Below are 14194 nucleotides of genomic sequence, written 5' to 3'. Positions count from 1 at the left end.
AAAAAAAAATCCAGTGACCTATAAAGCAGTCATTTCCTTCAGTTTCTAGGGAAACGAGGTCACTATTTCTAGCACTTATTTTATTCCTGATCTTTTAGCTTTCAGCTGTGACATGGATTTCTTTTTGATAAGGTGGCTGGGTAAATTTGGAGGAAAACACTGGAAGTGGAAGTCAAGCCCCATAGGGGGTGATGGAAAAGTGTCCCTTTTAGACAGAGTTCATTTCCACCACGCTAGGCTGCTGCCTTAATCCAAAGGACTAGGCTCATAATTGATGTGGCTCACGCCTGTCATCCCAGCCTCTCAGGAGGCTGAGATCTGAGGATCGCAGTTCAAAGCCAGCCCGGGCAGGAGAATCTGTGACACGCTTGTCTCCAATCAACCACCAGAAAACCAGAAGTGGCGCTGTGGCTCAAGTGGTAGAGTGCTTGCCTTGAGCAAAAAAGCTCAGGGGCAGCGCCCAGACCCTGAGTTCAAGCCCCGGGACTGGCAAAAATAAAAACCCCAGACCAGGGCTGGGAAGGTGGCTCAGTGGTAGAGCGCTTGCCTCGCATGCATGAGGCCCTGGGTTCAATTCTTCAGCACCACATAAGCAGAAAAAAGCCAGAAATGGCGCTGTGGCCCAAGTGGTAGAGCGCTAGCCTTGAGCTGAAGAGCTGAGGGACAGCGCCCAGGCCCAGAGTTCAAGCCCCACGACCGGACCAAAAAAAAAAAAAAAAAAAAAAAAAAATCCCAAACCACAAAACCTGCTGATAGGTTTGAGTCAGGTTCGCTGTCTCATTCTCGTCTTGTTTTGAGTTTTCCTGCTGGCTCCATTTCATTTCCTTCCCTTTCTTGCTTTATTTTGAACTGAGTATAACTTTGGGCTCGGGATTTCTTTTCCTTCTGGCTTTGTGGCTTGCATGTGCAGATTTGTTGTTGTTGTTGTCGGTTGTGGGGCTTGAACCCCGGGCCTGGGCGCTGTCCCTGAGCTTCTTTTGCTCAAGGCGAGTGATCTACCACTTGAGCCACAGCGCTGCTTCCCGTCTACTTCTGTTACAGTTTTACATCTTATTCTCGTGCACATTCTAGATTTTACGAATCATTTTTAATGGAGACAATAGTCATGGACCTGTCCATCCCCCACCTCTCCTCTCTACAGGTCGGTGAGTTTATCTGAACTCGGCTTCCCTTTTCCTGATAGTTGCAGGCCACTGGTGACATCACCTCTATTTGACGTGTGTGGAAATTATGGCGGTGTCATTTTAAAGACCAGGCCAGGTGTAGGATTTCTGTAGATTCCACTGCATGCGCTGTCTTCTGGTCCTCAACATGTCTTTAAAGATCCTTCAGTCTCGTTATTGTTTGTTGTTGCTCGGTACTGGGCGTGGAACTTAGGACTTTAAACTGGCTAAACAGGCTCTACTCCTGACCTATGCCCTCAGTCCTTTTTAGCTTTAGTTGTTTTTCTCAGTCTCTTGTAATCCAAATAGCTGGGATTACAGAGGTGAGCTACCATGCCTGGTCACTGATGTTAGTTTTGAAGGTAGTGTCTTGTTTTCCTTCCTTCCTTCCCTCCCTCCCTCTCTGCCTTCCTCCCTCTTTTCTTCCTTCCTTCCCTTCCTCCCCTCCCTCTCTCTCTCACCCTCCTTCCCTCCTTTCCTCCCTCCCTACTTCCTTTCCTCCCTCCTTCCCTTCCGATTTCCTTCCTCCCTCTCCCCCTCCCTTCCTTGGGTGTGTGCTGTCCTGTTTAGCAGGTCACGGTGAAGTGACCGTGGGGTTTATGTCTTTATTTAGAGGCTGAGCCGCTTATCCATGGCGGACACACTCACTGCGATGGACTCTTTTATCCAGAAGAAAGAGCGTGCACCTGACCCCAGGGTGGGAGGGGCTCCCCACTTAGACACCTAGACACCCCTGGGGAGGGGTGCATTCTGCAGCCCCTCAGAGGACATTCTGGAAGCATCCCAAGGCAGCGCAAAGCCAGGGACGCCTGGCTCACACACCTAGGGAGAGGCCTCCAACTGGCCATGGTTGTAGCCAAGGGAGTTCGCCGTGGCCCCCAGGCACACGCGGCCAGGGTGGTCACAAAGCCGGACCGGCTCTGGGATGCAGCCACGTCTCCCGTGGCCGGCCCGTGTGCACGGGCCTCAGGTGGCCGGGTCTTGACATCTACACGGACCTAAGACTCCTCGGCCGATCCTTCCACGTGTGCGAGCCGCGGCTCCCTGCCAGGGAGGGGAATAGTTCACTCGTGACTGGCGGTGGTAGTGATGTGATATTAATAACTGTTCTTTGCCCGGCCCGGCCCGGGACCTGGCTGTGAGGGTGGAACTCCTGACTCAGTCCCTCCCCAGCCAGCGAACGAGATGCCCGTCCTCTGTCCACCGGGATTGGTTCAGCCGTGGCTACACCACCAACCAGAACCAATCAGAACACACCTCAGGCCTGGTTCACCAGCTACAGGAAACAGCCTTGGAGCAGAAGCAGCACCTCCAAAATCGCACCTTTAGTTATTTATTTTTTTACTTCCGTCTCGAATATTTTTAAATTGGCATCGATTAGCTGTCCCGGGGGAGGGGGAGGGTCATTTTTTAATTTTTATTTTTGTGATCAGTGAACTGTCCCCCATCCCTTTCAAACCTGAGTTATACTCCTTCTGGAACTCTTTCGAGGATGAACATAAGAAATAATGCACGCCTGCCTTTTAAGATCCAAAACAGCAGTTTCTTCAAAGTCTGCGAGATCAGAACGGCGTTCCTCTCCTGCCCCCACAAAACACCAATACAAAAAGTAGGTTTCTGTCTCAAAATCTTTCCCTCTGGAGATAGCTTTCTCTCAGGCTTTCATGTATTTTTTTAAAAATTTATTTTTGCAGATCTTTTTTAGGAAATGAGGTGACACCAGAATGGGTGGAGAAGGAAGGAAGATGAGAGACTGGTGACCCAGTAGGTTCTAAATAGCCCAAGCACCCGGAGAGGCAGGGCTGGCGTCATCAGACCACGCCAGCGAACCCAGGAGCTATTCTGATGGCCTGGAAAGTACATTGAACCTACAGCAATTTTGCTCAAAAGAAAAAAAAAAAAAGCCAGGCTCCGGTGGCTCACGCCTGTCATCCCAGCTACTCAGGAGGCTGAGATCTGAGGATCGCGGTTCAAAGCCAGCCCAGGCAGGAAAGTCCCCGTGAGACTCTTCTCTCCAATGAACCATCAGAAAACCGGAAGTGGTGCTGTGGCTCAAGTGGTAGAGCGCTCGCCTTGAGCTGAAGAGCTGAGGGACAGCGCCCAGGCCCAGAGTTCAAGCCCCACAACTGACCAAAAAGTGATTGGCAGCTGGAATCTCTGTATGGAATAAAGCAAAGCAAAACAAAACAAAACAAGGGTTGCTCTGCTCGGTCACACTGGAGTTGTGTAATGGTTGGAGAGCACGCACCTCCCTTCCTTGGTACTTCTGCTTCCTGGAGAGGCTGACACCACCGGCCGAGGTGTTCCGGGGCTGCTCATCCCCCACGGGACCCATGACATCACAGCCCAGTCATGACCTGTCTGGTGTTTTCTGGAAGTCACGTGATTGCCCTAACAGCCTGCTCTGCCGTCCAGGCCCCAGGGAGATCTGGAGACTCAGCCATTCATCCTACAACCGGCAGGAGCTGCTAGACAGCCGTGAGGACACGTGTGTGTGTGTGTGTGTGTGTGTGTGTGTGTGTGTGTGTGTGTGTGTTATCCTTAAGCACGTGTTCCAAGAGTCGAAGAATCCCAAACATTCAGCCTGGAGCTACCACTGCCAGCTGTGCATTCTTCATTGTTGTTGTTTTGTTGTGGGTGGTAGGGCTTGAACTCTGGGCCTGGGTGCTGTCCCTGCGCTCTTCAGCTCAAGGCGAGCGCTCTACTGCTTAAGCCACAGCGCCACTTCCGGTTTTCTGGTGGTCCATTGGAGATCAGAGTCTCATGGACTTTCATGCTCGGGCTGGCTTTGAACCGCGATCCTCAGTCTCAGCCTCCTGAGTAGCTGGGATGACAGGCGTGAGCCACCGGTGCCTCGCTAGCTGTGCAGTCTGGGGGCTTGGCACAGGTGGCCGGCAGGAGTCAGGCCACCAATGTGTTGCTCAGGCTCAGACTCCTGGGCCCGGGGCGCCCACTCCCACCTTCCCACGGCTCCCAGCACAGGCCCACCTGGCTCCCCCCTGACCTGCTGGCAGCCCGTGGCACTAGCCCACGCCCCTCCTGGCCACGGCTGCGGTGTGCGAGCTGCAAGGCACCCAGGCCCAGGGTTCAAGCCCCACGATCCCCCCCCACAGACGCACACACACAAAAGAAAGTCATTCACAGGTTGCTGGGGTCTCTGCCATCCTCAGTCATGCCCAGAGGCTGAGGGCGGAGACCACTCTCCATGGAGGGCACAAAGGGGCACGGAGGTCTTGCTGCAGACCCAGGGGATCCCGGAGATGGAGGTTAGGGCGTCAAATGCTTTCTCTCCCCCCCCTTCCCCTCCCCCCCACCTGCCCAGGAGGATCTTCCCTGTGGGAGGTTAATTCAAGTGGAAATCCATTCATCTTAAGCTCAGATAAAGGGAGCCTTAGCGTAGGGCCAGCAGGCTGGGGCTGAAGATGGAGAAGTCTCTGGAAAGTTGCAGAACTGCAGGAGGAGAGACTTGAAACTCCCCCTCGCCCCTGGTCCTCAGGGGCTCTGGCTTCAGACCTGGTGGGCTGGGCGGGCCTGGGAAAATCGGAGGGACGGTGATTGGTCCACAGAGGCACATGTGGCCTCCCTGTGGGCCAGTGAACACCCGTGCGGAGATGGTGGCTTGCAGCAGCCCCAGGGCTGCCGAAGAGCCTGGCGGAGCCGCGGTCCCCACCCTCTGAGCCTGTTTTGGGGACAGCCTGCCTGGACAGGCAGCTAGCACTGCGGAGGAGGAGCGGCAGGGCGCTCGGTGCACCGGCTGGCTTTGAGATGCTCTTGTACTGGGTGCTCGAGCCAGCACAGACTGTGATCCACCTATCTCCGCTCACCCCAGCGTCTGAGAGGACAGGGTGACACCTCGCTGGGAGCCCCCACCCCCAAAGCTAGTGGGACAGGCAGGCACCCGGGGTTCAGACGGAGGCGGCGTGCCCGGCGCTTTCCGTGCTTGGCCGGCCTTGAACTTCAATCCTCCTCCCCTCTCCACCTGCCAAGTCGCTAGGGCTGCTGGCGGGAGGCAGCCGGAATCGAATGTTACCCCTCGGGCCATCTGCTCCTCCGGGCACAGGCTGGCAGGCTGCCCCCACTGGCAGGATGAAACGGAGATTAACCCTGACGGCCGTGCGAAGCCCAGACGGACACGCTCCCGGCCCCAGGCCCAGGCCTGGCAGAGCACCTGCTTCTCCAGGGTGGGTGAGGCTCGGGTCCTGGCCCAGGCCACTGGGTGCCACCCAGCCTGCTCGGAACACCATGTGCAGGCAGGACAAGGTCCAGCTGGCAGAGAACCCCCGGCCGCTGGGCGGCTCCCGGGAGGGGCTTTCCTGTGTCCTCTTCTCCCCTGATCTTGGCGTGGGCCCCGGGAAGATGGGCTTCCGTGAGGCGCGGTGCTCAGAGAGGGGACCCCAGGGGCGCACACAGCACCCCGTTCACGGGAACTGCCTCCAACGCTGCCGACCAGAAGCCAGGTTCTACTTTAGATCTTACCAGAGTGATGGGGAAGGGGGGAAACTCGGTCCAAACACAAAGGCACTCTGCACCTGACCTACGGAACCGTAGCTCCTCCAACGCCTCCTTTATAGCAACAATTGAAAACCTTAAAATCAAACATTGGAAAAGAAGTTAAATATCAAGATCGGGACATTCAGGAAGCTCTAATGAAAGCCGGGAGCCAGGGGCTCACGCTGCTCACAAGGTTGAGATCTGAGGATGGAGATTCAAAGCCAGCCTAGGCAGAAAAGTCCCTGTGAGACTCTCCAATGAACCACTCAAAAACCGGAGGAGGAGCTGTAGCTCAAAGTGGTACAAAGCTAGCCATGAGCAAAAGAGCTCAGTCAGGGACAGCGCCCAGGCCCTGAGTTCAAGCCCCAGGACCATCTCCACCAATACCACCACCAACAAATTCATACAAAAATCCAGATCGTCACAAAATCCTCCTCCCCTGCGGTACCAAATCTCTGGCCCTCTATGCGTTTCTCTAACAAGCTCTTATGCTTTTCTAGGTACATAAAAATGTGTGTGTACACCCGTGTGGACCTATGTGTGCATTTGTGTGTGTGTGTGTTTGCCTGGTGTCAGTAGACACTGAAATCCCACATGCTCGAGCCCCCCGTATAACATGGCGCACCGTGTGTATATAACCTGCCCTGTCCCCGTGTGCCATCTCTGGATTAGTTATGAAGCCCGTCTCCAGGTCGACGCTGTCAGCGATACCATCCATTCCTTGTGTGTCTGTCCACAAAAAACCAAACTCCAGCACAGCCAGGATGTAGATGCGCTGAACGCCGCTCTCTCACCCCCATAAAAGCCGATTCAAAGTGCATCGAAGACCTTCGCGTGAGATGCGACACTCAACAGGGCCGCAGCGGCTGGAGAAGACAGGGTGGAAATGGATGGCATGGAACCGCATCCAATTACAAAGCTTCCACGCGGCAAAGGAAACAATGGAGGAACATTCTAGAGAATTAGGAGGGGGAAAGCCTTTGCCGGCTATTCATCGAAGAATCCATAGCTCAATATCCAGAATATAGGAGAGCACAGCAAAGCTAGCTCCAATAGAATGGATTACACAGTAAGAGGAAGTTAATTGAGCCAATGTTTCTCAAGAAGGGGCAAGTAACCTTGCACCGTCCTCAGCCACAGTGAAACGCAAATCAAAAGGAGATTCCAGCCGGGCGCCGTGGCTCCCGCCTGTCATCCTAGCTACTCAAGAGGCTGAGATCTGAGGACCGAGGTGTGAAGCCAGCCAGGCAGAGAAGTCTGTGAGACTCTGATCTCCAATGAATCCCCCCCCAAATCAGAGGTGAAGCTGTGGTCCATGTGGTAGAGCGCCAGGCCTGAAAGACAAAGCTAATGGACAGTGCCCAGTTCCGGGTGGCACCCTCCCCCCCCCCCAGCAGGCTGGGGCGGGCGCTGGAGCATTCTCTCTGAGATCTGGGGGTGTCCTGAGTCACTTGTGGACGCTCCCTTGTAGGATGGCTCTTCCCTGGTTTGTTTCCGGCCCTCTAGCTGGTGTCTGTTCCTGCGGTCAGCCTGCCTCAGTTGCCCAGCTGACTCCCATCCCAGGCCGGGCCCTGCCTGTCTCCCCCTGCTCCTGGGCTCCTGGCTGTGTTTCCATCAACTGCCTTCCACCGCTGACCTTCCGCGGCCACTCCTAACCGACTGCTCCCCCAGCCTCCTGCCAACCCCCAACCCCAGCGAAGACTCAGGAGTTCAGATCGCTACTCCTTACTCTCATGAAATGATCACCACCCTGGAGACCACACAGCCCTGCTCAGTGAGCCCTGCTCACACCTGCACCCAACAACTAAGGTCACCTGATAGCTGAGCTAACCGCCTCCAAGGGTGTCGAGTGATCAGGACTCTCTGTACTTGCGGACGATGCATTCGGACCTAGAGAGAAGTTTAGGCTGTCAATCAAGACACAATGATGACGTTTTATTCCATCAGCTTAGTGGATAAGATATCTATCCATCTATCTATCCATCTATCTATCTATCTATCTATCTATCTATCTATCTATCTATCTATCATCTATCCATCCATCTATCTATCTATCTATCTATCTATCTATCTATCTACATATCTATCCATCTATCCATCTATCTATCTATCCATCTATCTACCTATCCATCTATCTATCCATCTATCTATCTATCTACATATCTATCTATCTAGATATATACATATATACGTATACACACTATATGTCCACTGAGCCACCTTCCCAGCCCTGTATTTTTTATCTTGGTCTGGAAGACAGGGTCTCATTCCCTTTTTTCCAGAGTTGGCCTCTGACTTGGCATCCTCCTACCTCGGCCTCCCAAGTAGCTGGGATTACAGGTGTGCCCCACCAGGCCCAGCTTCCAAGGTTCCGTTGCGCAGCTGCCAGAGCAGAGCCAAACCCCCAGTAGGAACAGAGTCCCTCCCCGGTTCAGACATTCTGCCTTCTCCCCCAACTCTGATCACCCCAAGCGTTCCTGGCTTAACTGGATGAGTACAGTCTTCCAAAATAACCCTCTCCCTATTGGGCCTGCCCTGAACGCTGCGTGCAGTAAATTAATACCTTCCTGGCAGCTTACCCTTTGCCTGAACTTTCTGCCTTCCAGAAATAGAGTCTGGCTCCAGCAAAGCAGCACAGGGCCGAGCCAGAGACCAGGGCAGCAAAGGAATGAGTGGGGGCTGAACTCTCAGAGCAGGGCCCTTACAACTGCTGGCCCTGGGCATGGAGCACTGAGCACTGAGCGTGGAGCACTGAGCACTGAGCATGCAGCACTAAGCACTGAGCACAAAGCACAGAGCACTGAGCATCATCTAGTCGCTTGCTGCTTTTACTAAAGCTCTGGCTGCGTGGATGGGTGGGCACCGAGAGCCACAGCACAGGGATAAGGTTGCTTGTTACCCATCGCAGAATCTCCCAACTGGAGCCAACTGCGTAGGGAGCGTCTGGGGTGATTCTCACCACTCCCTTTAAGGACGGCGTTGTTTTTGTTTTGTTTTGTTGTTGGTTTTGTTTTGGTAGGTCGTCCCTCAGCTCTTCAGCTCAAGGCTTGAGCCACAGCGCCGCTTCCAGTTTTCTGGTGGTTCATTGTAGATCAGAGTCTCATGGACTTTCCTGCCTGGTCTGGCTTTGAACCATAATCCTCACATCTCAGCCTCCTGAGTAGCTGGGATGACAGGCGTGAGCCATCTGTCTGTTTTTCTTGGGTGGGGGACACAAATGTAGAGGGAACAAATGCAACCATGGTATTTTACACCATGTTAAAAAAAAATGAAGCCCGCTCTGGTGGCTCACGCCTGTCATCCTAGCTACTCAGGAGGCTGAGATCTGAGGATCGAGGTTCAAAGCCAGCCCGGGCAGGAAAGGCTGTGAGACTCTTATCTTTAATAAAGCCACTAGAAAACCAGAAGTGGCGCTGTGGCTCAAGTGGTAGAGCGCTCGCCTTGAGCTGAAGAGCTGAGGGACAGCGCCCAGGCCCAGAGTTCAAGCCCCATGACCAACAAAAAACAAATAAATAAAATAAAATAAAGTAAATGAGCTACAGAATGGTGGGTGGGAACAGGAGGGGAGATTGGGAGGGAGCCAAGGAAGGGGTGAGGAAGAATTCCAGGAAGAACTGCACCCATTACCTGCCTTAGGGAAATGTAAGGCTCTCTAACTCCTTCAATAATAAAAATATTAACAATAAAAATAACAAATAAAAAATAATAACAATACATTTTTTTTTAATGAAGGGATTTCCACCTCCCCAGCAAACACACCCATGATAGAGGATGGAAGGTTCTAGAATAACTGCGAGAGAAGAGTCTTACAGATGAAGCAGCCGCCCGGGGCAGGGGGGTGTGCGGTGGCCTGTCTCCGTCCGTTCCCACGGATCAGAGGGGGCCCGGCAGGCGGTGAGTGCGGGACCCCATTGAAAGGCGGGGGGCAGCCACGGTGTCTTGGGGAGGCCACCATACCACGTCCACGAGGGCCCAGGCCACGCACCCCACGGGGCAGGCGCCGCGTACCCAGCGGCCGGGTGTCGCGGCCGGGCAGGGCTTTCTCTCCAGGAGCTCAGTCATGGTCACCTCACCCCGATTCCCACGGGGGGGGGGGGGGGAGGGTCTGACGCGACCCGGACAGGAGTCAGAGCTCTTCTTTTTACAAAGAAAATCGATTGCTTTGTCGTTATGATACAGGTGATGGGCAGCGAGAGAGGTTGCAGTTAGGTAAGGCAGGGGATTGTTTTGGACAGTGTCCCCCCCTGGCGGGGAGCTAGGGTCTGATTGAGGGGTGAAAATCTGAAAAGCATCCCCTTGGCAAAGTTCAAAGTACCAAGTCCATCACAACCAACACAAACCTGCACCACACCTGCGCGTCGCCCCAAGGCCCAGGACAAAGTCAACCCCCTACAAAACCAGTGCCGGAAGAGGCTGGGTACTTACAAGGAAGAGGGGTGTGTCTGGGGGGCAAGGGGAGGGGGTAGAGGAATGAAGGGAGAGAACGCAGGCAAGAATTCATTGTAGAAGCCGGGTGCCGGCGGCTCACGCCTGTCATCCATCCTAGCTACTCAGGAGGCTGAGATCTGAGGATCGCAGTTCAAAGCCAGCCTGGGCAGGAAAGTCCGTGAGACTTGTATCTTCAAGGAACCACCAGAAAACTGGAAGTGGTGCTGTGGCTCAAGAGGTAGAGAGCTCGCTTTGAGCTGAAGAGCTGAGGGGCAGCGCCCAGGCCCAGAGTTCAAGCCCCATAACAGACAAAAAGAAAAAAAAAAAATTCATTGTAGAGACCCCAAAAGAAAGAAAAGGTAGGGAAGGGGTGTGTGGAAGGGGGTGAAGATGTGACAGGGATCTAGATGCATGCTATACACCAACTGCTTTGTCATACGACCGAAAAAATTCAACGCATGTCCGAAAACATTAAGAGGAACGAGGGGAGGGGCGTGTGGGAATGATCGGCGCACGCTGAATTCGTAAAGTGCTTTGTTGGATGGCAACTCCTTTGTACAACGACGCAAAGATCATCAAAAACATGCTGAAAAGAAGCAAAACCCAAAGGAGGGCGGAACACAAAGGCGTAGCTGCCGAACAGGCACTCCAACCTTTCCATGCGCCCGCCGCCCGTGTAATCATGTCATCTAGATTCGGCCTGCCTATTTCTGGAACGGTCCTCTCCACAAGGGTAACTCTCGGGTGCACCCCTCCGCACGGTCCAGCTCTCTGTCTCTTCCTGGTTGTGACCACCACAGCGTGGCCTGGCTTCTTGGTGCAGAAGTAAGTGTGCAGGCTGATCTGCGGTGGGCGTGCCAGCACCATGAGGTCCAGGCTCCTGCCTTCCAGTCTGCAAGCGCATCTGGCGGGTTTTACAGATGCCTGTCTGCGGCGGCAGCCACACACGGGAGCTCGGGGTGGGCCACAAGCCTCCACCTCGGTCAGATGATTCGGAGAGAAACAACCACATGTGCGCACTTCAGAAAAACCCGCCGGGCACTGGCGGCTCACGCCTGCAGTTCCGGCTGCTCAGGGGGCTGAGATCTGATGATCGTGGTTTATGAGCAGCTTGGGCAGGAAAGGTTGAGAGACTCTTAATCCCCAATGACCCAGCAGAAAAGCCAGAAGTGGAGCTGTGGCTCAGGTGTGCTAGCCTTAAGTAAAAAAAAAAAATTCAGGGACAGCGCCTAGGCCCTAAGTTCAAGCCCCAGGAACAGCACAAAGAATTTCTATATATATTTCATTCATTTCACAGCTTTTCCTGCCCAGGCTGGCTTTGAACCGTGATCCTCAGATCCCAGCCTCCTGAGTAGCTAGGGTGACAGGCGGGAGCCACCGGCGTCCGGCTCATTCATTAATTTTTAAAAACAACCTGCATGAAGGGAGAGGGACGCAGCTAAAAGCTCATGTAAGCACCCAGAGAGAGGAAAGCAATATCCTACCGTCAGCCAGTCAATGACTCATCCCACTAACCACGAGCCGTCTGTGGATAAACAGCGTGGCTGGGGTCTTCACTGAAGCTGAATGAAACCTGCCTCCTCCCCGAGCCTCCTGGGCCCCTGCGGCCTCTCCAAAGGGGAAACAGACCACCAACCAGTTCCTCTTCCCTGAAGGTCACTCCGCAGCATAGAAGTTGCTATGTAGAACGGGCCCCGTCCCTTTCCCCGGTGGTTCCATGAAGAATCCAGAGTCTCGGGAAACGCCGGTGGATGCAAACAGACCAAGTGTCTTCTAAATCCAGCCGCTCTTTGAGGACTGCGCTCGGTGTATACAGCTGTGGCCTGATCTAAGCCCACCTCGCCACAGAGCAAGTGCATACATAATTCAAGGGCAGCTCACCAAGCCCGGCTCCTTGGAAATAAATAAGAGCGCCAAGATTCTTTGAAATCTCAAGCTGCTTACAAAAGAATTCAGACTCCTCTTTCTGCAGGAAACAGACACAATCCCTGAGAGCACTTCTGGAACGTTCTCTCCGAAGAAGGGTTTTATATCCCGATGACTAATGAGCTTATTCATTGTACTCATAAATTGCTCTGCTGGATTGAAACCACTCTTTTATGCAGCTACTCACCGGTGATAAAAATGCTTTTAAAAAAACAAACAGAAAAAGCGCTCACAGTGGGGGACTTGCACTCGATTCCCACTCGCGTTGGCCTTTCTCTTTCAGCTCTGGCTTTTATGCTATTGGTATTTAAAAACGATTAAACTCGGCCGAAGCTAAAACAATGATGCATCCCTCCTGCCCCAGTGAATCAGAATTTAAAACAAAAAAACACAACTCCAGATCACAAATTAGTGCAACCTGACCCAGAGCCCTTCAGTTTCAGCTCTGGGGATTCAAAATATTTTGTAAAAAGATCATGTATCAGTACTGAACACACACACACACACACACACACACGCACGCACACACACACACACGCACACGCGCACACACACACACACACACACACACACACACCCAAGATGGAGTCCAGTGACAACTCTGCTATCAACACAGTTGGGATGTTGAGCGAATCTCCGTCTCTCAGAGTACCTTTTGTCTTATCTGTAAGGCGAGCTCTCCTCTGTCTGTGGCATTCTGAAATCCTTGATTCCCTAATTTCTAGGCCCCAGCCCCAGTGGTGATGAGACTCTAATGGATGCCTTCAGTTTCTCCAAGGGATTCCAATCGACAGCCAAGGTGAAGTGAGATGCACTCTTCTAGATCATTCTTCTTCTAGAAGAGCACACTGAACAGGGACCTTGAGCCTTGACAGATCACGCTCTCTGGGAAGGTCTGTCTCCAGGGTGGTCCTGCGACCAGCAGCTCTGTGACAGACACCCGGCAGACTGCTGTGAGAAATGGTATTTTTCCACGGGTGTTCCTCAACCATCTGGCACTTGACGTATTACCAGGAAAGCTGCCACTGCTCAGGCAGTATGATGTTTTTGGTGCTGAATTATTATGTTTTGTCAGTCGTGGGGCTTGAACTCAGGGCCTGGGCGCTGTCCCTCAGCTCTTCAGCTCAAGGCGAGCGCTCTACCACTTGAGCCACAGCGCCACTTCCAGTTTTCTGGTGGTTCACTGGAGATCAGAGTCTCACGGACTTTCCTGCCCGGGCTGGCTTTGAACCGCGATCCTCAGATCTCAGCCTCCCGAGTAGCCGGGATGACAGGCGTGAGCCACTGGTACCCAGCTTGCACTCAGGATTCTTGAGACTTCTGGGTTTTCCAGATAAAATGGGAAGATTGATACAATGTTTGCACACATGTGTATGTGTGTGTGTACACACACACACACACAGGGCAGGGAGGAGGACTTGGCTCATGCAGTGAGTGAGGCTGAAGGTCAGGCTGGCATTGCAGGTAAGTTGGTCTTGCAGCTGTGGCCCATGGAGGCGCTGATGTGTAGGTTAGGTCTTAAGACCATCTTCTTGGAGAGGACTGAGACCAGGCCTCCCACAGGGTGAATGGGTCTCTTTGGCTGTGGATTTCCACTGTGAGGGACGGGGCTAGCCCACAGGCCCAAAGCAACTGGGCTGAGCAACCACGGATGGAAACTTCCACAATCAGGAGCAAAACAAGATGATCCCTTTCCCCTTTTCTGTTCATCTTTGCGTACTGGGTTGCCCTAGCCATCTGCTAACACAAACATATTGTTCACAAATCCTCTTAAGCTTTTAGTTTAGTTTTTCAGCCTTTCATAAGAAAAGAGATCACACACACACACACACACACACACACCGGGCTCTCCCACATCTTTGGAAAAACAACCCTGAGGGACGGCAGGTTCACAGGCTGACCCTGGAACGCAGGGGTCTTGCTTAGCCACGCTCTCCTCCCTCCTTCTGACAAGCGCCGCAGCCAAGATCCCCTGAGCCAGACGTCTGTGCCCATCAATCCGAACCCCGCCTGCCGGGCGTCTCTCCACTCCTCACTCGCCTCCACCGTCCGGGTTACTGATCACGACTGGGGTTCAGCTGGCTCAGCGCATGGCCGTAACCCTGAGACACACACACACACACACACACACACACAGGCACGCACACACACAGGCACGCACACACACAGGCACACACACACAGGCA

Source organism: Dipodomys spectabilis, unplaced genomic scaffold, assembly GCF_019054845.1.
Source record: "Dipodomys spectabilis isolate Male_0828 unplaced genomic scaffold, ASM1905484v1 ptg000714l, whole genome shotgun sequence".
Classification (NCBI taxonomy): Eukaryota; Metazoa; Chordata; class Mammalia; order Rodentia; family Heteromyidae; genus Dipodomys; species Dipodomys spectabilis.
The sequence above is the reverse complement of the archived record's forward strand: the minus strand, read 5'-3'. Positions refer to the sequence as shown.